At 42.2% G+C, this 24,509-nt stretch overlaps 2 pseudogenes; both read left to right on the forward strand.

Annotated features, from left to right (window-relative positions):
* LOC133752556 (ATP-dependent RNA helicase DDX24-like) overlaps positions 1–9,950 on the forward strand; it is a 31,604-nt pseudogene extending 21,654 nt beyond the window's left edge.
* Positions 9,951–18,943: 8,993 nt separating this feature from the next.
* Positions 18,944–19,571, forward strand: LOC133753687 (protein lin-28 homolog A-like; annotated as a pseudogene).
* The last annotated feature ends 4,938 nt before the right edge of the window (positions 19,572–24,509 follow it).

Genomic DNA, 24,509 nt, shown 5'->3' on the forward strand with positions numbered 1-24,509 from the left:
TTTGCAGTACAGAAACTTCTCAATTTGATGCAATCCCAAATGTTAATTTTGGTTTTGACTGCCTGTGCCTCTGGGGTCTTTTCCAAGAAGTCTTTGCTGGTGCCAATATCTTGCAGGGTTTCTCCAATGTTCTCTAATAATCTGATGGTGTCGGGTCGTAGATTTAGGTCTTTAATCCATGTTGAGTGGATTTTTGTGTAAGGTGAAATGTAGGGGTCTTGCTTCATGCTTCTGTACGTGGAAATCAAGTTTTCCCAGCACCAATTATTGAATAGACTGTGCTTGTTCCAGGAATTGGTTTAGGATCCTTGATCAAATATAAGTTGGCTGTAGAAGTTTGGGTTGATTTCTGGTGTTTCTATTCTGTTCCATTGGTCTAGCCATCTGTTTCTGTACCATTACCATGCTGTTTTGATTACAACTGCCGTGTAGTATGTCCTGAAACCTGGTATTGTGATGCCTTCGGGTTTGTTTTTGTTGTACAAAACTGCTTTAGCTATTCGAGGTCTCCTGTGCCTGCATATGAATTTCAGCATCATTGCTTTTTTTTTTTTTTTTGGACAGGCAGAGTGGACAGTGAGAGAGAGAGACAGAGAGAAAGGTCTTCCTTTTGCCGTTGGTTCACCCTCCAATGGCCGCCGCGGCTGGCACACTGCAGCTGGTGCACCGTGCTGATCCGATAGCAGGATCCAGGTGCTTCTCCTGGTCTCCCATGGGGTGCAGGACCCAAGTACTTGGGCCATCCTCCACTGCACTCCCTGGCCACAGCAGAGAGCTGGCCTGGAAGAGGGGCAACCGGGACAGAATCCGGTGTCCCGACCGGGACTAGAACCTGGTGTACTGGTTCCGCTAGGCGGAGGATTAGCCTATTGAGCCTCGGCGCCGGCCAAGCATCATTGCTTTTTAAAATTAGTTTTCTAGGGGCCATTTTGGTGTAGTAGGTTGTTGCCATCTGCGATTCCAGCATCACATATTGGTGCTAGGTCAAGTTCCAGCTGCTCCACTTCTGATCCGGCTCCCTGTTAATTTGCTTGGGAATGCAGCAGAAGATGGCCCAAGTGTTTGGGCCCCTGCACCTACTGGAATGAAGCTCCTGGCTGCTGGCTTCCTCCTGGCTAGCCCTGGTTGTTGCAACCATTTGGAGAGTGACCCATTGGATAGAAGATCTCTGTATTTCTCTCTCTCTCTCTAACTTTGCCTTTCAAAGAAATGAAAAAAAACATAGTTTTCCTATATCCAGTACTATCAGCAGCTTAATGCTTTTTGTTTACTTCTTTTCTCTTTGTTGTTTGTTATTCATATGTGTCTTCTTTATTCTTCTCTATTTGTGTGTGTAAGTTAGGTAGATTTGAGACAATGTGCTTGACAGATAATACTGTAATTTGTGACATGATGAAAAAGCATTTTCTGAAATTTGTTCTTATAGATAGTTTTTGAAAATGCTCAGAAATGGAATTGAAAGGAACTCTAAAAATAATTTTCTAGGCAATACCTAAGTTCTAGCATTCAAAATAAATTATAACTGTAATCACACTTTGATGCCAAATATTTCTGTATATGATTCCTTATATTTTTAATAATATATTTTATTTATTTGAAAGGCAGAGTGACAAAGACAGAGAGAGACAGAGAGAGGAGCATATCCTCCATCCACTGGTTCACTTCCCAAGTGGCTGCAGCAGGCAGGTCTAGGCCAGGTCAAAGCCAGGAATCTGAAACTCCACCTGGGACTCCCATATAGGTATCAGGAGGCAAAATATTTGGGTCATATCCCACTATCTTTCTAGGCACATTAACAGGAGCTGGATTGGAAGTGGAGTAGTCAGGGGGCCGGCGCTGTGGCGCAGTAGGTTAATCCACCGCCTGCGGGGCAGGCATCCCACATGGGTGCCAGTTCTAATCCTGGCTGCTCCTCTTCCAGTCCAGCTCTCTGCAGTGGCCTGGGAAAGCAGTGGAGGATGACCCAAGTCCTTGGGCCCCTGCACCCACATGGGAGATCAGGAAGAAGCTCCTGGCTCCTGGCTTCGGATCGGTGCAGTGCTGGCCGTTGCAGCCATTTAGGGAGTGAACCAATGGACGGAAGACCTTTCTGTCTCTCCTTCTCACTGTCTGTAACTCTACCTCTCAAATAAGTAAATAAAAATCTTTAAAAAAGCAAGTGGGGTAGTCAGGTCTCAAACTGGCACTCTGCTATGAGATGCTTGCAATGCAAGTGTTGGCTTAACCTGTTGTGCTACAACAGCAGCCCCAGGATATCATTTTTTTTTTTTTGTAATATGATGGTTTGAGAGACAGGGAGCAATATTTTGAAATTTTATTCATTTTCATTTTTTTTTGAAAGGCAGAGAGGTCAAGACAGGGGGTAGGGTGTGTGTGTGAGAGAAATATCTTCTATTTGCTAGTGCATTCTCCAAATGGCTGCAATGGCCGGGACTGGGCCAAACCAAAGCCAGGCGAAAGGTCATGTTCCACTGCCACCGAGGCACATTAACAGAAAGCTGAATCAGAAGCAGAGCACCTGAGATTTGAACCGGCACTCTGATATGAGATGCTGGCATTGCTACAACACTGGCTTCTTCATTTCTTCAAAAATGGCACTTTCCTACTTAACCACAGTGAGCATTAACTCACTAAATAAATTATTGATAATTCCCTATGTTATCTACTATCTAGTGTGACTTTAATTTCTATGTTCCCAGTGCCTGACAAAATTCCTGACTTGCAATTCATATTTGAATAAATTAATTACTCTAGAGCAATTAATGGGACAACAAAAGCATATTTGTTTATTAAAATATATTGAAATGTTAGAGGTAGATTTTTTCAATTATAGTATATTTTAATTTGCAGATGAAAATAAAAGAAGGAGAAGAAAGAAACCCTAGGGAAAGGAAAAGAAGAAATACAGATGACCCCCATTTTTTTCCTTTCATTTGTGTTATGGAAAAGATCAAATGTATATAAAAATAGAGAATGGTGTAATGATCTCCCATGCATACAACAACCAGCTTGAATAATTATCAATTTGTGGGAGGTTTCCTATGTTCTTCAGTAATTTTCAAACCAATCCCAGGTATCATTTCATTTATAAATAATTTAGCATTTCTCTCAAAAAGATAGACTTAAAAAAAGCATAACCTCAGTACCATTATCATACTTAACAAATTTAATAATAATTCCTCAATTCTCATCCCACTCCATTTTAAAAAATTCTGTTGTTTTCTAGTTTCATAGTTTTACATGAGGAAGACAGCATGAAGAAAGTCAAGGTCTGACTGCTTCTTTTCAAGAATCAATTTATCTAGAATAATAATGGGAGGATGATCTCCTTCCTATAGCTTTCAGTAGCATAAACTAAAACATTTCATTTTAGTGTTTGTCAGCAACCAGGGTCCTCTCAAGGAGGTTAAATGATACAAAATCCATTTGAATACACGATTGTCAACTTCTGTGCTGGAAAATGTGCAATTCTATACCTCATGGGCTTGGAATTGGGGCAGAAGAGGGAGAACAGCCTCACCCTGGCTTTGATGGAATCGTGTCTTGTGTTTCTTTTGACTCAACAAGACTTTGAGACTAGAATAGCTCCTATTTCCCCATGTCTTCCACAGAAAGAGAATACACCACATGGATGTTTGCCTGTCACTTTCCCATTAAGCCCTATTGGTAGCTTCTTAGGAAGATTTCTTAGAGTCCAGGGTTGTGCATGATATAAATGGAGATTGGCCCTGTCTTGAAACATACTGTTTGCTTTCTAGGAACTTACCCTGCTCCCATTTTGTACTTGTACATATATGAGATGTGCAGGGCTTATTTATGGTGACTTAGGAATGTCACCTCAGGAAATGAGGCTTCCTTGAAATTCTGTTTAAATGGCTTTTCCTTAGCAACTCATAGCCGCACCCCACCCATTGCATAAAAGAAATATACAGAGAATTCACATTTTTATTAAAATATAAAATATGAACCATAAAACAGGATACAATGACTTTTTTTAGACTTATTTATTTGAGAGTCAAAGTTACACAGAGAGAGAAAGAGAGGCAGAGAGAGAGAGAGAGAGAGGACTTCCATCCACTGGTTCACTCTTCAGTTGGCTGCAGCGGCTGGAGCTGCACCAACCCGAAGCCAGGAGCCAGAAGCCTCTTCTGGGTCTTCAACATGGGTGCAAGGGCCCAAGGGGTATTCTGATAACACTGACTTTTTGTTTATTCATTGAACAGAAATTTAGTAAACTGTGATTGATGATGTGCTGTACAGAATTTGAATCTGGCAGAAAAACACTTTGGAAAAGTCATAAATAATAGACCTTAGACAATGGGGCCTATAAGATGAATGCCAATGACAGGGGGCCATGCCAAAACCAGGCCAAAGGAAGGCACAGGCAAAGGAAGCAAGAGCAGACAAGGCAAGAATGACATGAGTAGTTGCCTGGGCATTCTGGACTGCAATAATGCCAGAAGAACCTAATTGGGCTTCAGGACAGGGTGACATTATAGGGCCCCTCCAAGATTATGATGATAGGGGTCCATGACAGTAGGAGGCATATTTCTGAAAACTAAAACCTTTTGACATCTTTTCTGTTTGATCCTCAGATTTTTAAACCAGACTTTCAAGAGGAGAAAATGATTGATTTTATATATCAAACAGTTAGTGTCTTAATAGAAAACACAGCATACAAATCTATATGCCATTGAGATTTTGAATCACAACAGGAGAAGCTATCACCTTATTGTTAAAATATCTTAGGAAAGTTAACATTGTACCCCTCAATTTAGTTAACCCTTAGAGATCAAGGAATATTTGTCTAGCTCTGGACGAGGCTTTGTTTGTGTCCTCCTAATTTTACTGTCCTTCCTGCTTTTTTTCTAGGTCTTGGATGCAAGTATAACTAATAAATTGCATGGTGCACTTGCTATTAATGCTATACCTGGTAAAATTATAAAGCAATATTGGTATTCTAACAGCTAACCATCACCCGCTCAACTGCTCTGCCCCCTCCAGTGACACCCTGGTCATGGCAAAAGCTGAGTGCTATAAAAACTGGACTTTCTTCAGTAATACTGAGGGAAACAGTCTTGTGGTATAAAAGTTTATTTGGTCTTTGTTCCTGTTTCCTGTCACAGAGTTCCTAAAATCCTTGACTTTTTCTGAGTGATAAGAATGTCTTTTGTTATTCACAATGAGCATACACTTTTTAAAATCACATGTGAGTTTATGCTAACCACGTGACCTAGGTTGGAGACCCTAGGAAGCCCAGGATGGGACTGGTCACCTAAAAGACTGGGTCATTAGAAGACTGGAAGGTTGAAACTTTCAGTCCCACCCACTAACTTCTAGGAAAGGCAGAGGTGGCAAGAGGTGAGTTCTATAAAAACTTGAACCATGTTTGAGGAGCTTCCAGATTGTTGAAACACTTGGAGGTGCTTGAGAGATGCATAGAAACTTTTCACATCTCTTCCATCATGCTATACTCTATGTATTTCTTCCATCTGGCAGTTCATCTGTATCCTTTATAACATCTCTTATAATAAATTGGTGAACCCAAATAAGTGCCTCTCTACATCTTGTGAGCTACTCTAGCAAATTAATTGAAACTGAGGAATGGGTCATGGGAACCCTGTATTTATTGCCAGTCAGCCAAAAGTATAGGTGGCAACTTATTATATGTGACTGGCATCTGAAGTAGGAGGGAGGTCAGTCTTGTGTGGCTGAACCCTTAATCTGTGGAATCAGATGCTATCTTCAGGTCAGAATTGAATTAAATTATAGGATACTGAGGCTGGTGTTGTGGCATAAGGGGTAATGCCACTGCCTGCAATGACGACATCCTATATGTGTGCTGATTTGTGTCCTGGCTGCTCCACTTCTGATCCAGATCCCTACTAATGGCCAGGGAAAAGCAGTGGAAAATGTCCCAAGTATTTTCCACCCTGTTACCCACGTACTCAGATGAAACTCCTGTCTCCTGACTTCAACCTGGTCTAGCCCTGGCAGTTGCAGCCATCTGGGGAGTGAACCAGGAGATAGAAGATCTCTCTCTCTCTTTGACTTTAAAATAAATAAATCTTTTTCAAAAAATTGTAAAATACCCAGTTGGTGTCTGCTGCAGAATATGGTATCAAAAGTGTCCTCTGTTGAGCACTAACTGTATCATAGTGAAGGAGGAAAATATCTTCAGTCTGAACTAACTAACTAATAGGATAATGTTGAATTTTTATTTATTTGTTTTAAATAGAAGGTTTTTTTATTTAACTAATTTTTATTTGGAAAACATAGACACACAGAGAAAGAGATAGACAAAGTAAACAATATCTTCCATCTGCTGTGTCTCTCCCCAGTTGTCCACAATAGCTGAGCCTGGGTCAGGCTGAAGCTAGGAGCTCAGAACATGGGTGGTGCAGACTCAAGCTGCCTCTGAAGGTATGCATCAACAGAAAGCTGGAATTCAGAGCAGCACTGGACTTGAACCCAGACATTCCAATATGAGATAAGAGTATCCCAAGCAGAATCCCAACTGCTGCACCAAATACCTGACCATATGTTGGTTTTGAAGATAGATGGTTTCCTTCATGCATGATTAAAGGCTAATTTATTTTCCAAAACCTCGTGAGAATTTAAAAGATCCAATGACAAGGTCATACAGCTGTGGTTATGGTTTGTTGTGCTGGGACACAAGAATTGCTGAAGCTCTGCCCTGGTAGTTTAGCCTTTAATGCTAAGGAAAGTTTAGCCTAACTAGGCTCAAATTCATTAAAACTCAAAATTTCTGCCTAACCAATCATTTGGAGGGGAAGAGGTGTACCATCATCAATTCTGTATGCTCCAATGTACCTCCACCCTCCAGCTAACCCTGTCTAGCTGCAGATTCAGAATTCTGCACAGAGCCTGATGTTGCTCTGCTATCTATACTCAAGTAGGAGACCCCATTCCCGTAGCCAGTTCCCAAGTCAAGAAAGTGAAACTAAGCATTTTAGCAAGATCAACAATGATATGGGGGTGAGGACACAAAAGGGACGTTTTCCGTAATGCCTAGAAATTGTAACACAAAACATGACAACTTTGTTGATTCAATCTCATTGTCCACCTAGCATCCTAGTTAACAGGATTTACATTGTATTTAATCATTTTGGAAGTTCCCAAACTGCATATTTTGACACTGTAGGCCTTCTCTCCCTGCCTGACTTCTCGCCTTCATTTTCCTATTTTAAGACTTTCGATTCTTCCTCTGCATGAATATCCAATCTAAAGAAGACCAATATAACAGGGGGATTCAATTGTACCAGTAGTCAAACCTCCCTAGGTTGAAAGCTCTGCAGTTCTTCAAGAAGTATTTTACTAGGGACCTAGAATGTGTTAATCTCCAGAGTATTGACACTAGCTTCTAAGCATGGGTCCTATGCTTGACACTGTACATGATTTATCTTATTTTTACATGTACAACCACAATTGTTATCATCATTATCTTAAAAGAAATAAACCAGAGTGGAGTGGCTCTATCTCACTCATCAACAAGCCATGTTCTGCTTTGATGAATGAAGTAGCTCCATTCAATAGACTTGGTGGCATGTGGGCCCTGTTTCACTAGCAAATTGGAATAGAAAATTAAGGGCAGGTACATAGAGGCGGGGCCTGTTATTTCAGCCAACCTGCCTTTAGAGGGGGAAAATTGTTCAAACTGCTTCTTGGTGCCTTTATCTTGGAGAACATTAGTCGTTTTCTGTCATTAATTCACAGTGCCTAGCACTGCAAATAAATGCTTGATCCATGTGAGCTATTATGCTCACTGTTAATACATTATTATTGATTAAAACTATCTGTAATTCAGCGACTCACTAAAGTAATTCATCTAGAAATGAGAACTGAGCCTGAACAGACAGGATGGTTAGGAATTAATGTAGCACTTAGTTCACACAGAAAAGGCATGAGCCAAGGCCCTGAGCCAGGGGCATGCAGATATATCCAAGAGATGGAAGAGTGCCCAAGGATCTCTAGACTATGTGTGTGATGAAAAGGAGATTGGAATAGAGTAGGACATAGGTTTATTGAGGACAAATTGCAATGTGGCCATGCTGTACAAAACTGGCAGTTGTTTATTCTGTATGTCTGTAGGAATCAGATATTTAGGGTAAAGTTACATAGGCCCATTCATGTTTCAGGGAGGTAACACAATCTGCAGGAGGTAGGGAAGGAGAGAGGTGGAAGCTAAAATTAAGGCTCAAGTAAGAGTTTGTTGCAATAGTGCAATAGAAGTAAGAATGAATGATGACCTGGCAATGGGAATTGGAAAAAAGGTTACTCAGATAATCGAGGGATTTAGAGACTGATTAGATGGAAAGTGTTGAACAACTGTGATATTTTGTGTTTGAGTGACTGAATTGTGGCAATGCCATTATCCAAGTTAGGAGACATGGGGCAAGTCATGATACAGAAGTAGTTCAGTTTACACATGTTGAATTTGAGAGTCATGTGACTCCAAAATGTTAGAAACATGTTCCTGGCATTTAGGAGAGAGATAGCAGAGATAAGAGCATAGATCTGTATACCATCAGTGTGGAAGAATGATGGGTGAAAAAGATTGACATGAAAAATAAATCACGGGTAATAGTTACTTGTGTGTGTGTGTGTGTGTGTCTTTTTGACAAAATAAAATATTCATAAATAATTTCTATAATTCTGTATATGAGTTGCAAATTTGGATGTAAGATAATAATAACTAGAACACAGTTGGACAGGGTGACCAGAGAAGCACAGTGCATAGCAATAAAGGGGACAGGGATTTGGCTTAGCAGTTAAGACACGAATTAGGATGCCCATGTCCCATGTCAGAGTTCTTGGGTTTGAGTCTGGCTCCAGCTGCTCACTCAGCTCCCTTCCAGTGCAGACCCTGGAAGGTAGCAATGATGACTCAAGTAGTTGGGTCCCTGCCACTCACATGAAAGACCTGAATTGAATTCCTACCTTGCAGGCATTTGGGGAGTGAACTAGTGGATGGGGGTTCTCTCTGTCTTTATCTTTCTCTGCCTCTCAAATGAACAAATTAATAAAATAAAAGCAATGAGGGTAATTACAAGAGTTAGATCTTATGCGATTGCAGGAGCTCTAGAATACATCTATGGAAGGATAGCATCTCTGCATTTGATGGCAGCTCAAAGTCACTAGACATTTGGGGTCCACAGTTGGGAAGAAGTGATATTTGTGACATAGAGGAGAATAAAAGCCATCTGGAACCCACAGGATTCACTTGATTTTATGAGGACAAACTAAAAGCTATAAATATTTATATTTACTGGGACCTGCATCTATCTCCTACTGCCTCCAACCTGGACAAGCAGCTGACAGCCTTCACCATGAAGCTGTATACGCATCTGTCCCAAGACATGGAGAAGTTGAAGAAAGAGATATTGGCAGAGTTGGAGTTGCTGCAGACCTCACCGAAACCCCACAAAATGTGCACATGGACCAGTGTTAGTGAGCATAGTGATAGCAGTGCCTGATTCTACACCAAATTTCACAACATAATAAAAGTGCTTCACTTCCATTTCCCAAATCATGGTCAGATTTTTCTTCTGGACTTCACTAACTCAGAACCATACAGTTAGGGAAATCCTTGGAAACATAGTTCAAGCTTAGCTAAACCGACAAAACCACCACAACAGGTTTGAGGCAGTATAGTAAAATGTCAGTGATCACTTTTAATGGAAGGATGGCACACTATGTGGGTCATTCTATGCATTGATTATAGACAAGAACTTCACAGTGTTTGGTGCTCAAATTCAACAAAAAGCTTTTTCTGAGAAGAACTCATTTAATCCTTCACATTTATCCCCCCAGATCCCAATGAGTACCTCTATCTTCAATGTTCTGTGAAGCAAGGAGGAAGGAAGAGTAAGCACAGTTACCGGTACCATTTGGGAAAGATTCTGGTCATCATGAAGTTTGGTCACTAACTTCTGATATTTTGAGAATGGACATTACATTCTGAATCTTTCTCCTAGATTTTTTAAAAAAGATTTATTTGATTAGGACATCTGCCATTCTATGAGTCTGCTGTGTATCCCACTTCCCATGTTGGATCTTTCTCTCCCTTTTTGATTCTATCAGTTAGTATTAGCAGACACTTGTCTTGTTTGTGTGATCCCTTTGACTCTTAGACCTATCAGAGCCATCGAATGTGAACTGAAATTGATCACTTGGACTAGTGAGATGGCATTGGTACATGCCACCTTGATGGGATTGTATTGGAATCCCCTGGCACATTTCTAACTCCATCCTTCGGGGCAAGTCTGATTGTGCATGTCCCAAATTGTACATCTCCTCCCTCTCTTTTTCCACTCTTAAATTTAACAGGGATCACTTTTCAGTTAAAATTTAAACACCTAAGAATAATTGTGTGTTAATTACAGAGTTCAACCACTAGTACTAGAACAACAACAACAACAACAAATACTAAAAAGGATAAAGTATTACATTGTACATCTAGAGCCAGGACAAGAGCTGATTAGGTCATTGTTTCTTATAGTGTGCATTTCACTTCTACAGGTTTCCCCTTTGGTGCTCAGTTGTCCCGATCAGGGAAAACAAATGATATTTGTCTCTTTGGGACTGGCTTAATTCACTCAGCATGATGTTTTCCAGATTCCTCCTTCTTGTTGCAAATGACTGGGTTTCATTGTTCCTTACTGCTGTATAGTATTCTATGGAGTACATGACTCATAGAATGGCAGACGTCCTAAACAACACTCTGGCCTCAGAATCAGCCCTTAAGGCATTCGGATCTGGCTGAAGAGCCCATGAGAGTATTGTAGGCATGGAAAGCCAAGATACCATGGAAAAGAAAAAAAAGAAGAAGAAGACCTAAATGAAAGATCTCTGTGAGTGAGATCCCAGTGGAAAGAATGGGGCCATCAAAGAAGGAGGTACCTTTCTCTGAAGGGAGGAGAGAACTTCCACTTTGACTATGACCCTATCGAAATAAGATCAAAGTCAGCGGACTCTAAAGGCTTCCATAGCCCTGGCAACTCATGACTAGAGCCTAGGGAGATTACTGACGCCATGAACAGGAGTGTCAAATTGTTAAGTCAGCAACAGAAGTCACTGTGTACTTACATCCCATGTGGGATCTGTCCTGAATGTGTTGTCTAATGTACAGTGATGCTATAACTAGTACTGAAACAGTATTTTTACACTTTGTGTTTCTGCGTGGGTATAAACTGATGAGATCTTTACTAATTATATACTGAATCGATCTTCTGTATATATAGATAATTGGAAATGAAAAAAAAACCTGGTGTTAAATTGGAAATGTCATGAAAATTTATTATTTTTTTTAAAAAAATATTATGTAGGATCTCTGTCTTTAATGTGCTGTACACTGTTATTTAATGCTATAACTAGTACTCCAACAGTATTTTTTTTTCACTTTGTGTTGCTATATGGGGGCAAACTGTTGAAATCGTTAGCTAATATATACTAAACTGATCTTCTGTATATAAAGAGAATTGAAAATGAATCATGATGTGATTGGAAGGGGAGAGGGAGCGGGAAAGGGGAGGGTTGTGGGTGGGAGGGAAGTTTTGGGAGGGGGAAGCCATTGTAACCCATAAACTGTACTTTGGAAATTTATATTCATTAAATAAAAGTTTAATAAAAAAAGATTTATTTGAAAGTCAGAGTTACACACGGAGAAAAGGATAGGCAGAGAAAGAAGTAGCGGTCTTTCATCCCCTGGTTCACTCCCCAATTGGCTGCAATGGCTGGAGCTACACCGATCCGAAGCCAGGAGCCAGGAGCTTCCTCCAGGTCTCCCACAAGAGTGCAGAGGCCCAAGGTCTTGGCCCATCTTCCACTGCTCTCCCAGGCCACAGCAGAGAGCTGTATCAGAAGTGGAGAGCTTGGACTCGAACTGGTGTTCATATGGAATTCCGGCACTGCAGGAGGCAGCTTTACCTGGTACACCACAGTGCCAGCCCCTTACTTAGATTTTTGAGAGAGTGCCCATATGGAATGCCTGCACTGTAGGTTGTGGCTTTATCCACTATGCCACAGCACCAGCCCCTGGTTATTCTTTTAAAAAGTAATAGGAAATATGGGTGTTACTTTGAAAAGCCAACTTTCTTCAGGGTTTGTGGTAATAGCAATAATTAATATTGACTTAGGACTTTCTATATGATAGGCATTAACCAGTTATTTACATGTGTTATCTCATTTAACCCTCTCAATACCCCTGGGCAATTAATAGTACAATTACTTCCACTTGGAGGTGAGGAAATTGGAGCTCAGAAAGGTTATAACTTATGTAAAGATACACAGCTAACTTCCAGAGCCAGATTTCAAATCCAGCCTACAGGACTACATTAACACTTCTACAAAAAATTCACACTATCCCTTCATATTTATTCTGTTTTATTTGCCAAATTAAGTTATTGTTCCCATTTTTACCTTCCCAAAAATATTTTGATGAGGGAACATTAGTGCATTTCACCAGAAATGTGTCAAATAGCTCTAGAGAAATAAGTGTCTTTCCCCAGAAAGACTAATTTTACCCAATATGTTAACAGACAAAAAATGACTCAGATTGAAACAGCATGCCCACACAACCCAAGCAAAGAAATCAGAGCAAAGCTAACTAATAAAACAAGATCACCATGTTCCCATGCTTATCTCAAATTCTTGTCTTCATTCTCCTGATTGATTATAATAATAATGATGATAACTCTTTTAATTTTACAGATATCCATGTGGCCATTTAAAATATTCCCACAGAATATACTGAACTCAAGCAGAGGATGGAAAGAATAAAGAATAATTTATTCTTTAGAAAAGCAGTGGTTGGCTTAATGGGATCTCTGTCTGCTGTGGAATTAACCCAGGCAGGGAGGCTGTACCTGCAGGAGGGTGTGTCCCCTCATTGGCTGTTATGAGAGAAGCTATCAGGTGCCTTCTGCTGGAGTTAGCCCAGTGCTGCCTCTGTCTGAGGGTAGTCCTGTCTGCACACAGAACTCTCTCCACCCACTCCTTCCATGCTTGCTTTTCACAAATGGCTGCTTTTCCACTATCAATAGGCAATACAAATCTGCAAGGTGATATGGGTCAGCAGGGTGATGTGGGACCAGGTGATATGCAGTTTAAGAATAGGCATGTGCAGCCTGCGGGGGTTGTGAGTCAGTGAGAATGTGCAGCCTGTGGTGTTATGTCACCAAACTTATGTGAGCATGGTCCTGGCACAACTTGTTCCAGGGAGTTTCCCATGCCCGCAGCCCTTAGCTGTGTTCAGGCAAATAGTAGAAAGTCCTTGTGAAGTTTCCTAGTCCTCTTTGAAATCTGCCTCCTTCTAATAAATTGAATAATGTGCTCTCAGAGAAGTTCTGTATTTTCTGTTATCCTTCCTAGCCAGGCAGTCTTTTAGCAGTCTGTATTATGGACACAGAGATATTTTTTCAACAAACATAAATATTAAATATGTGTCTTGCATATTATATTCCCCCTCCAAAATCTCTCTAAGAATCAATGCTGAGGAATCTTCTCACTTGCATGATCCACACCCCACACCTCTTCCTCTTCCCTATCCCTGTAGCAACAGTCTTTACCCATTCTGGGGTCTTGTCCGTTCATGGCCACTTGCTAGCTGTTTACCAGGAAGTAAATCACTAAACTACTCTGAGCTAATAACATCAACCTCCACAGCATCCATTCATTTATTCATTCACTCAACACATGTCAACTGAGCTTTTAGTTGAACAATGAGCTAAGTACTGAGAATTCACCAGTGAATAAGACAGATGCTATCCTTACTCTCACAAAATTGGACACCCAGTTGGGGAGCAAGACAATAAAACAACATATATAAAAATGCTAATAAGTGGGTCAATATAAAGAACATGATATGACAAGAAAGAATACAACAGCTTCTTTTTTTAAGGTTTATTTTTTATTTTTAAGAATTCTTTTTTTGAGAAACTTAATTGACTTTGAAGAAGAAACCAAGAATGATACATCTTTTGCGAGCACTCAGACATAACTATAGCTTATGAGACATAAGAATATACTCCATTTAGTACACTAAAACAAAGTAAATCTTTGAGAACAGGTTTTACTATTAACTCTCATAATCCAACTTTTTGAGGACAGAGGTCCTTCATGGAAAGTTAGTGCACACCAACTCCTGTTGCTAAATTAACAATTAAACGTCTTATGGATGACGTCAGTGACCACTCGAAGCTCTTGACATGAGCTGCCTAGGCTATGGAAGACTTTTGTGACCACAAAATCCTTAGGTATTTAGACACGGCCATAAGCAAAGTAGTTCTTCCCTCCCTTAAGAGAAAAGTACCTGCTTCTTTGATGACCACTTCTTTCTGCTGGGATCTCACCCACTGAGTGTATTGGCCTTCCATGTCTGAAATACTCTCATGGGCTTTTTAGCCAGACCAGATGCCTTAACGACTGATTCTGAGGTCAAAATGCTACTTAAAGCGAAATGTCATTCTATGAGTCTGCTGTGTGGACTGCTTCCCATGTTGGCACATTCACTCCTTTTTAATTCTATCTATTGTTATTACCAAATACTTAATCCTACCTATATGATCACTTTAACACTTAAAATGCTATTTTCACCACCCAGCTTAAGGAGATTTGAGGTTCTATGGCAAGTTTTTAAATTGTACCATTAGAAGTAAGCTGTAGGAATGTATGAAGAACTATATGGTTTTACAGTTACAAACTTTATACATTTCACAATTAAAACTTTAGGTACATGATGATTCTTCCCACCATGCCCACTCTCCCACCCACACTCCTGACCCTTTCTCCTCTGTCTTATTCCAGCTCTTATTTTTTACTAAGATCTATTTTCAATTAACTTTATATACATATGATTATCTCTGTGTTAAGTAAAGAGCTCAACAAATAGTATGAAAAAAAAACTTTCTCTAAAGTTGAGACAAGGGCTATACAAGTAATTGTTTCTTAAAGTGTCAATTTCACTTCTACAGATTGCCTTTTAGGTGTTCTATTAGTTATCACAGGTTAGGGAGGATATATGGTATTTGTCTCTTTGGGACTGGCTTATTTCCCTAAGTGTGATGTTTTCCACTTTCATCTGTTTTGTTGCAAATGACTAGATATCATTTTTTTTATCACTCATAGTATCTTTCTTATTCTTATTTTTTGAATTTTTGCCTTTATTTTTTGGCATTTGTAGAATTTTTTTACCTGTTGGCTTTTATCTTTGATTTGCTTCTTTGTGGCTTAGTGGGACATCTATGCTTTCAATGAATACTAAGAGGTGTATGCTGGGTGTGGCCAGGGTGTTCTGTTCAGTATTCTAGGGTGGGGCAAGTATCCAGGGTAAGACCCCAGTTAGGCATGGCAGATCTCTGGCTGACTGGATGGAGAAGAATGTTCACTTCTATTAATGGTGACCAGCCCTTCTCCCAGATGAGGATCAACCAGGTGTTAGTCTCCAGTGTGCCCAGCACTCATCCATACCGCTTAATGAACTGCACATTTGATCTGTGGAGTCTTTCCTGTGAGCAAGGTTCCCTATGAGCTGCTATAGGCAAGTGAGGAGCTCAGAGAGTGCAGAGAAGAGCTCTGTGGTTGCCCAGAATCTAGCCACACCCTGCCTCCTCTAATTCAGTCATCGTTTTCTCAGATTCAGCTTCCAGGACTCACTGGGTCAGGGGCTGCCAGTGGGGCCTCTCTGCCCCATTAGCCAGTCCTGTCTATAAGGAAACTAAGGTGTTCCCAGAGCCACTGTCCATGTGTGGTCCTCCTAACCAGATTCGGTATCGGTAGGGAAGGTGGGTTTTTCTCTCTGGTTATATCTGTGGCAGGCCTGCAAAGTACCCACCATTGCAGCCCTGGTCATTTCTCAATTGTGCTGGGTGAGTAGGAGAGTCCTACAGGTGGCACTTTCCCTCCCCTCCCATTGCAGGGCAACCCTCATGGTACAACTGGAGCAGTACAGGTCCTCCTTCTCCGCTTCATCTGAATTGGTGTGACCCTCCCTGACTGGGTGGGGGCAGCCCCAGCTATCGCTGGGTGCATGTACAGGAGCTGGGGCAGCTGCCACCTGCCTGTGTCCAAAAAGGGCATCAATTTTCCCCCACTGCTGGTTGCACATCTCCACTGTAGCAGGGAGAGAGATGCACCATTTTTTTCCCCACCTCTTTTAGATCAGTTGCCTGCTTTCACGGGTGATTCGTGTGGAACCCCAAAAGCAGTCCACAAAGCTTTCCTTCCCCTTGTATTAGCAGCACTGTGGACCCATGGAGTCCTCTCTCACCTGACTTGCCGGGGTAGATGTCCTCCTTTCTGGATGCAAGTCGATGGTTCTTCTGTTGTGTTTTTTCTCTCTCAGAATGGGTCTGGACTGCCTCCACTGCTCATGCAACGTCTCCCACCACAGCTCTTTTGCAGCTTTATCCTCATAATGTACTCGCTCTCCTTTTTAAAATACTATTTTTGCCCCACATAAAGAAGAGTGTCCTGTGGCTATTCTGCCATCTTGGAACCAATGGATTCTAATTTAGATTATAAGTCATGGGAGGTCACTCCAAAGAAGAGCCATGGAAACTGAACCTGAAAGATGAAAAAGAATGTGAAAGATATAGGATAAAGTCTATAGTTACAGAACAAAATTTTTTAAAACTCACATTACTGTCTTTTCACTGAGAGACAATGCTCCTCTCTTGAGTTGCAAACTGGAACATACATATAAGAATAAGATGAAAGAACTTGGGCAGAGATTTGGAGTTGGGAAGGTTTCATATATTCCAGGAGAGTCCAGATAGCTAAATTATGAGTGAGATGCTCCAAAGGGGTTTGGCGAATTAGAACAGGGGATAAATTAGGCAAGGGCTTGGAGTCCATGCGAAGAATCTTGAATCAAATACTAGAGTATAGTGGAAATCTGTCATATTGATTTTTTAAAGGGGTTATGTCATCCAGCAGGCTCAGGCTACACTTTTATTTTATTTTATTTTTTAAAGGTGTATTTATTTATTTGAAAGTCAGAGTTACACAGAGAGAGGAGAGGCAGAGAGAGAGAGAGAGAGAGAGAGAGAGAGAGAGGTCATCGATCTACTAGTTCACTCCCCAATTGGCCGCAATGGCCAGAGCTGTGCTGATCTGAAGCCAGGAGCCAGGAACTTCCTCTGGGTCTTCCCATGCAGGTGCAGGGGCCCAAGCACTTGGGCCATCTTCCACTGATGGAGTGGAGTAGCCGGGACTCAAACAGGCGCCCATATGGGATGCCAGCTCTGCAGGCAGTGGCTTTACCCACTATGTCATAGCCCCTATATTTTTATTTTTTTAAAGGTTTATTTATTTATTTGAATGGAAGAGGGAGAGAGAGAGAGAGAGAGAGAGAGAGAGAGAGAGAGAGAATCTTCCATCTGCTGGTTCACTCTTCAAATGACTGCAACGGCTGGGGCTGGGCCAGGGCTGCAGTCCGGATCCAGGAGCTTCTTCCAGGTCTCTCATGTGGGTGCAAGGGCCAAAGTACTTGGACCATTTTCTGCTACTTTCCCAAACACATTAGCAGGGAGCTGGATCAGAAGTGGAGCAGCCAGGACTGGAATCAGCATCCACAGAAGACGCTGACACTGTAGGCAGATGCTTAACCTTCTAGGCCACAGCATCAGCCCCTGTCGTATTGATTCTTTAAAAAAGATTTATTTATTTGAAAGGCATATTATCAGGGAACTGGATTGGATGTGGACCAGCTGGGACTCAAACTGATGTTCTGATATTGGATTTTGGCATTGCAAGTGGTAGCTTAACTCACTGTGCACAATGCTAGCCCCTTGTATTTATTTTTAATTACTGACATGATGTGATGCAAGTTTTGGAAAAAACACTTTGGCTAATATGAGAATAATAGATGATGATGAGGCAGGAGTAAGAGCTACTGCAGGAGTTTGGGGAAGACCTGACAATGGCATCTTAGGTACAGGTGGTGACAGTGGAAGTGGAGATAAGTAACTAGATTCAGAGCCTATTTCACAGGAAAGGCAGAGAGGATATGCAGACATATGAGAAAGAGGATGGTGTCATGGATGGGGGTCTTAATTATTTTTTCAGGCTGCTATAACAAAATAACATGACTGAATGGCTTAAACAGCAGACATTTATTTTCTCACAGTTTTGGAGATCTGAGTTTTAGAGATCACAGTTTTGGAGGCTGAGTTGGAGATCAGTGTGCCAGCGTTGTTGTGCATTCTAATGAGAGCTGTCTTCTTGGTTGTAGATGGCTGACATCATCATGTGTTACCATGGCCTTTCTTTTGTGTCTGTAAATGAAGAGGGAGGGAGGGAGAATGGGAGGTGGGGAGAGAGAGAGAGAGAGAGAGAGAGATCACCAATCATATCAGATTATGATGCCACTTGTATGACTTCGTTTAGCCTTAATTACCTCCTATAAGTCCTAATTTCAAAATAGAGTCATATTGAAGGTTAGGGATTCAGCCTATGAATTTAGGGGGAAGGTGGAGAATGCAATTCAGTTCACCACAGATGGCATCTAAATTTCTGGCTTTGAGAGTGAGGATTGGGAGGAGCATTTTCAGGGAGTTGCTCTAATTTATACAGAACAATAGCCCAGTAGCCTGACCAAATCTGCAGCTACATTTTAAGGAGGTGTTGATAAATGTCTGTAGGGAAACATTTGACACAAAACTTATGCATTAATAACATGTGATGAAGACATTTGTTGAATAATCCTATTTTGATGTACAGGATAAAAATGAGAGAAATCTAGAAGCACGTTTTAATATAGTGATTTCCAATTTTATTATTATTGAAAAGATAATGAAAACATGTATTTAACTATGTCAAAAGAGCTAAAGTGAAAGTCAATGTGGGCCCTTTTCCTCCAGACTTCTCTGGGGCCAGCAGCCGCCCGACTAGGGGCCCAGGGCTGCGGGCTCTGCCGACAACCATGGGCTCCGTGTCCAACCTACAGTTTGCAGGTGGCTGCACCAAGGCGGCGGAGAAAGCGCCCGAGGAGGCGCCGGAGGACGCGGCCCAGGTGGCGGACGAGCTGCAGCTGCTGCACTGGGGCTGGCATCTGTAAGTGGTTCAACGTGCGCATGGGGTTCAGCTTCCTGTCCATGACCGCCCGCGCCGGGGTCGCGCTCGACCTGGTGGACGTCTTTGTGCACCAGAGTAAGCTGCACATGGAAGGCTTCCGGAGCCCGAAGGAGGGTGAAGCAGTGGAATTCACCTTCAAGAAGTCCACCAAGGACCTGGAATCCATCCGTGTAACCTGGCCTGGTGGGGTGTTCTGTATTGGCAGTGAGAGGCGGCCAAAGGGGATGAGCATGCAAAAGCGCAGATCTAAAGAAGACAGGTGCTACAACTGTAGAGGTCTAGACCATCATGCCAAGGAGTGCAAGCTGCCACCCCAACCCAAGAAGTGCCACTTCTGCCAGAGCATCAGCCATATGGTGGCCTCGTGCCCCCTGAAGGCGCAGCAGGGCCCCAGCTCCCAGGGAAAGCCAGCCTACTTCCGGGAGGATGAAGAGGAGATCCACAGCCCTGCCACGCTCCCCGAGGCCCAGAATTGAGCCGCAGTGGGTGGGGGCTGGTTTTTGGGCTATCAGGAAGTTTCAAGGAGCAGGCATCAACTGCAGAGTGGAGAAAGTGGGAACAGGGTGCGTTGGGGGGAGCTGGCATTGCCACATATCCCAGGTTGGGGTTCACAGCATCACCCCTTTCTCCCTCTTGCTGGGAGGAAGGAGTGTATCCAAATGCAATTAAGGGGTTTGGGGAGATATCACCCTGTAACCTGCATGCTTTATCTGAGGCCCCACGTGCCAAATCTCTAGCTTTGGAAAGTCGCCTGGATGGGGGAAGTTTTCCTTGGAAGGAAGGATATGGGATAATACTTCCTTAGCCAGGGTGAGAAGATTGGTTGTGGGACCAGATTCCTGGACCCAACCCCCAAACCACTACGTCCTGTGGGAGGGACTTTCGGGAGCAAGGCAGGGTTTTCCACATCTTGTTTCCTCATAACTCGATCCTGGGACAGGGTGCTGGGAACTGTCCCAAGCAGTGGGTTGTGACGATCAGCAAAAAGGGTGGCTAGGGGAACAGTCACAGACCCGCTGCTCCTGAGCTCACTCCTGACCCCATTCTGGGCCAATGCGATTTATTTATTTGCTCCCTTGGATAACTGCACCTTGAGTCCCACTTTCTCCAGGATGCCAACTGCACTAACTATGTGCGAACGACATATCTTGTGCATTTGAACTTTTTTTTTTTAATATAAATAGTCTGGGTTTGTATTTTTGTATATTTTAATCAAAGGCCCTCATTCCTGCACTGTGTTCTCAGGTACATGAGCAATCTCAGGGGTAAGTCCGCAGCAGCTCCAGGTCTGCACAGCAGGAAGGCTTGTTGTTGTTTTTATCACCATGAAGAGCAACTATTTGGAGTGCACAGCCTATTGAACTACCTCATTTTGCCAACTGGAGCTGGCTTTTTTGCCACAGTGTCCTCTTGAAACCCCCTCCACCTTGAAAATGTTTCAGGGAGATGAAGTGTTAATGGGGTTGCCCCATGATTGAGCTCCTCCTCCTGGAAGATTAAAAATTAGTCTGGACAGGAAAAGATGGTGCAGAGAAGTCAGACAGACAACGCCAGGTGAAAGGCCCAGAGAGGAAGCCGTGGTCAGGGTTGCCTGATCCTAGGACGCAGGTCTTTTGCTTCACTTAACAGAGTCATCCTTCATCAACCAGATTTAGGCAAGGCCCACTATGCACAACAGGGTGTGTGTGTTTGTGTGCACACACGCGTGTATGAAAAATGGGAGCTGGTAAGGATGAGTTGAAGACCAATACCCCTGTACCCATCCTGTGCTGTCCAAGGGTGAACATGAAGCAAGGACTAAAAAAATCCTTAACTTTCCCAAATTCTTGGCTTCCAGGGAGACCCATAAGTGAGGGCCTCGTTGGTGGTGTCCGGAGCCAGTGTCATGCCCTGTGACTGTAGTGATTACTGTGTCATGGTAACTAAAGGAGAAGGGGGTTTCATGTACATGCTGAGAGATCACCGCAACCTACCTCACTGCGTTGAAACGGGACAAATGCAATAGAACGCATTGGGCAATGTGTGTCTGGCCCTGGGTTCCTGTCTCCCCCAAATGCTGCCCCCCTTCAGTTATCGTATTTGTCTGGGCTTTGTAGGACTTCACTGCGTCTCTGAGTTGGTGATTGCTAGGTGGCCTAGTTTGTGTAAATATAATGTGTTGGTCTTTCTCCATGTTTTTTTTGGGTTTTATTGTTTACAAACTTCTTTTTGTATTGAGAGAAAAATAGCCAAAGCATCTTTGACAGAAGGTTCTGCACCAGGCAAAAGGATTTGAAACACAGGAGGCTCTCTTCTTGAAGCAGTGATCTTAAACTGTCTTTGGTGTTCCCCTTCCCCTATCCTATTCTGGATCTCTGTCCTTAAAATTTGACTCCTAACCTACCCTCTTCTCCATTCCCCCACCCACACGTAAACACTGAATCCTGGTGTCTCCACACATCTAAAGGATTCATGCAAAAATCCTGAACAAAATAGGAAGCTCCGCCCCTTGTTCCCAACCTCCTGAGTCAAGACCATTTCCTGATAGGACTCATGCCAAAGACTTAAGACACTGATGCATTTGGATGGGTCAGACCTCAATTTATCCGAAAGAAGAGAAGCTACTGGGCACCTTCTGTGTAGAAAAGGGGTTTGGAGACCAAGAAGGGGACTATGAATGTACATCCAAGTCACTCAGGAACTTTTATGCAGGTGCAAGAAACTTATGTCAAAGTGGCCATAAGATTGTTTGATAGGAGACGGACGAATGTAACTCCATGTTTACTGCTAGAAATCAAAGCTTTGTGTGAAATCTTGAATTTATGGGCGGGAGGGAGGGAGGGTAGGAAAGCTTGTGTCTGTTCTTTGGCTGAAGATTGATTTTTGCTGTACTGGGTTCCTCCTTTCCCATTTTCTAATTGCTTTGTAACACATATGCTGATTCTCCCCATCCCTTCTCCTTTCCCTGGGGAAATACAATGAATAAATCAAGACTTATTGGTACTGAAAAAAAAAAAAAAAGAAAGTCAATGTGGGATTTAAGAATGACATGGGGAAAATCAGCAGGCAGCAGTTAAGCATACAAAACAAGCCAGGAATTGGGTCACATTTTTTACAGTTTTTGGAAATTTTAGTTAAGTGACAGACTCTAATCTTATGACATGCTTTTGTTATTATTTTTACTTTAGCCAATGATAAACTTCAGGTCAACAGGGCCCTGAAATAAGAATAAGCACCAAATATTTCTGAGTTATGACATTCTTATTGCAGTCTTTGAGTGGAAATTTAATAATAAGCAGAATGACTACTCATTATGACATCTATTCAACTGAGAACTGAAATAAGCAGGAGCTGAGCAGAAGAAGGGGTCATGATCAACCTGCAGCTCATCTATCAGCAAAGGTTGGGGAAAGATTGGGTGACCAAGGGGAATGAGTCCTTGAGTTGCATTCCTGTGTGGCAGGAACATTAAGGGCAAACTTTATATGCCTTTTTCTGGATCCTAGGTAATTTCTTTGGGGACATTCAGAGGCTGGAGGAAGGAAAGACAGAGGAAGGACTTCTGGGTTCCAGATTTCTGTGGGAATCAGAGTGTTTGCTCAGCTCTCTCCGAGCTGCTCCATAATGTTTGTGTGAACTTCTTCCTTAGGCTTCTATGGCTTTTTCTTGGCTGATCATCACTTTGGAAGGCTTCCCAGATGCTATGCTTTGACTATTTTTGACCCCTCCGAATTTCGTCTTGAAACTTTTTCTGTAATGTGATTCATCTCCAAATTCACCAGAAGAGATAGATGGCCGTCACCATGTGGACCCCAGTAGGGTCACTTATTAAGTCTCCCGTGGCCTGGTCTCTGGTCCCAAGTTCCTTAGTTGGAACCTTCGAATTCTATTGAATAGTCAGATTTACATCTCTTTGGAAAGGTCCTTGCCTAAATAATCCAGAAGAGGGCGCCCAATTACCATTTTTATACACTTGGTCAGTGTGTCATTTTCTCAATAGCCACTTCTTCAATGCCAGAGAATTTCCCAGTTAAGATCCAACTTGTGTCACAGACCTCATGAATTGGTTTACTTGGGCTCAGTGACAAGCAGGAGTAGCATGAATACACCTATAATTCTGAGTCTGGCTGACAATGTCATCATCTCCTGTTCCCACTCCTTCACGGTAGACCTCAGAGACTATCAGGAGGACTACAGGACATCCATAGCATCTGAAGTATACTTCAGACATGTTTTCCATTGACAGGGTACCCATCATGTGTAGGGCAAATATGTCACAGACTAAACAGTACCCAGTGGAGGAATGGACCTTTGGTATACATACCCTTTTATCTCCCTGTTCTTCTTTCTCCTTAGGCAAAGTGGTCACTGTCAAGGCATTCTGCAGAAGGGGAATCTGTAGTGATGCTCCCCTCAGTGGGCCACTTTCCTTCATAAAGTGTAACAAGATTACCTCTTTCAAAAAGGAGGCAAGCTAGGCAAGTCTCTTAAGGTCTCTTCAGATCACCGGTTTAAGAGAGTCTGGAGAACTCAACATTCTTTTTTATTAGAAGCATGGGTTACAATAACATGTTGCATGGCAGGTTATCCATAATCTCTAGAGACATGCTTTATATAGCAATGGTTACTAGGTAAAACTCAATTTAAAAGTTTCCAGTGAGTTATGGTCCCATCATTAGAGAATAGTAACCAGTAGCCAAGGGATTGCTAGCCTAGTTTTTTTAGAGTTCCTCTGTTGGACCTCTAGTTTGATCCACAGCTGATAGTAAGAACAAGAGAGAATAACCAATGGTCCACTTTCGAACCAAAAATCTTGTATAAACAATCTCCTTACACCTTCCAAGTGCTGGCTTCTACTAGCACCTCCCGAGACCCGTTGGCATGGCTGGTACAGTGCCCCTGGGGATCAGCTAGCACTTCTCAAGTGCCTGGAGAGACTCTATGACTCTGGCAGATGATCCACTAGCATCCTCTAAGAGTGCCTTGCAAGCTCTGCTTATGCCCCATTTGTGAAGTTTCCTACAAGATTTTCAGGCTTTTTACTCTTCAAAAATGACTTGTGCTTAATCAACTACCTTATATACTGTACCATTTTTTTTCAGGCACTGAACTGAGCTAAAGAGAAATGAGCTGCAGGATATCAGAGTATTTAAGATAGTAAGTCAAAATAGAAGTAAGAGTCAAGCCTTCAAATCACATCCTTTGATAGTATAAGCAAGGTACTGGCCCAGAGAAAGTACTGGCTGCAACACTATTCCTTTTTCCACATGTAAAGGGTACAGCAAAGACCAGAGGCATTAGCACATATATGGAAAATCATTTCATTGCTGAGGAAGCCCTGAACAAAGGCTTTGTTTCTTTTCTTTTTCTTTTTCTTTTTCTTTTTCTTTTTCTTTTTCTTTCTTTCTTTCTTTCTTTCTTTTTTTTTTTTTTTG

Source organism: Lepus europaeus, chromosome X (genome assembly GCF_033115175.1).
Source record: "Lepus europaeus isolate LE1 chromosome X, mLepTim1.pri, whole genome shotgun sequence".
NCBI lineage: Eukaryota > Metazoa > Chordata > Mammalia > Lagomorpha > Leporidae > Lepus > Lepus europaeus.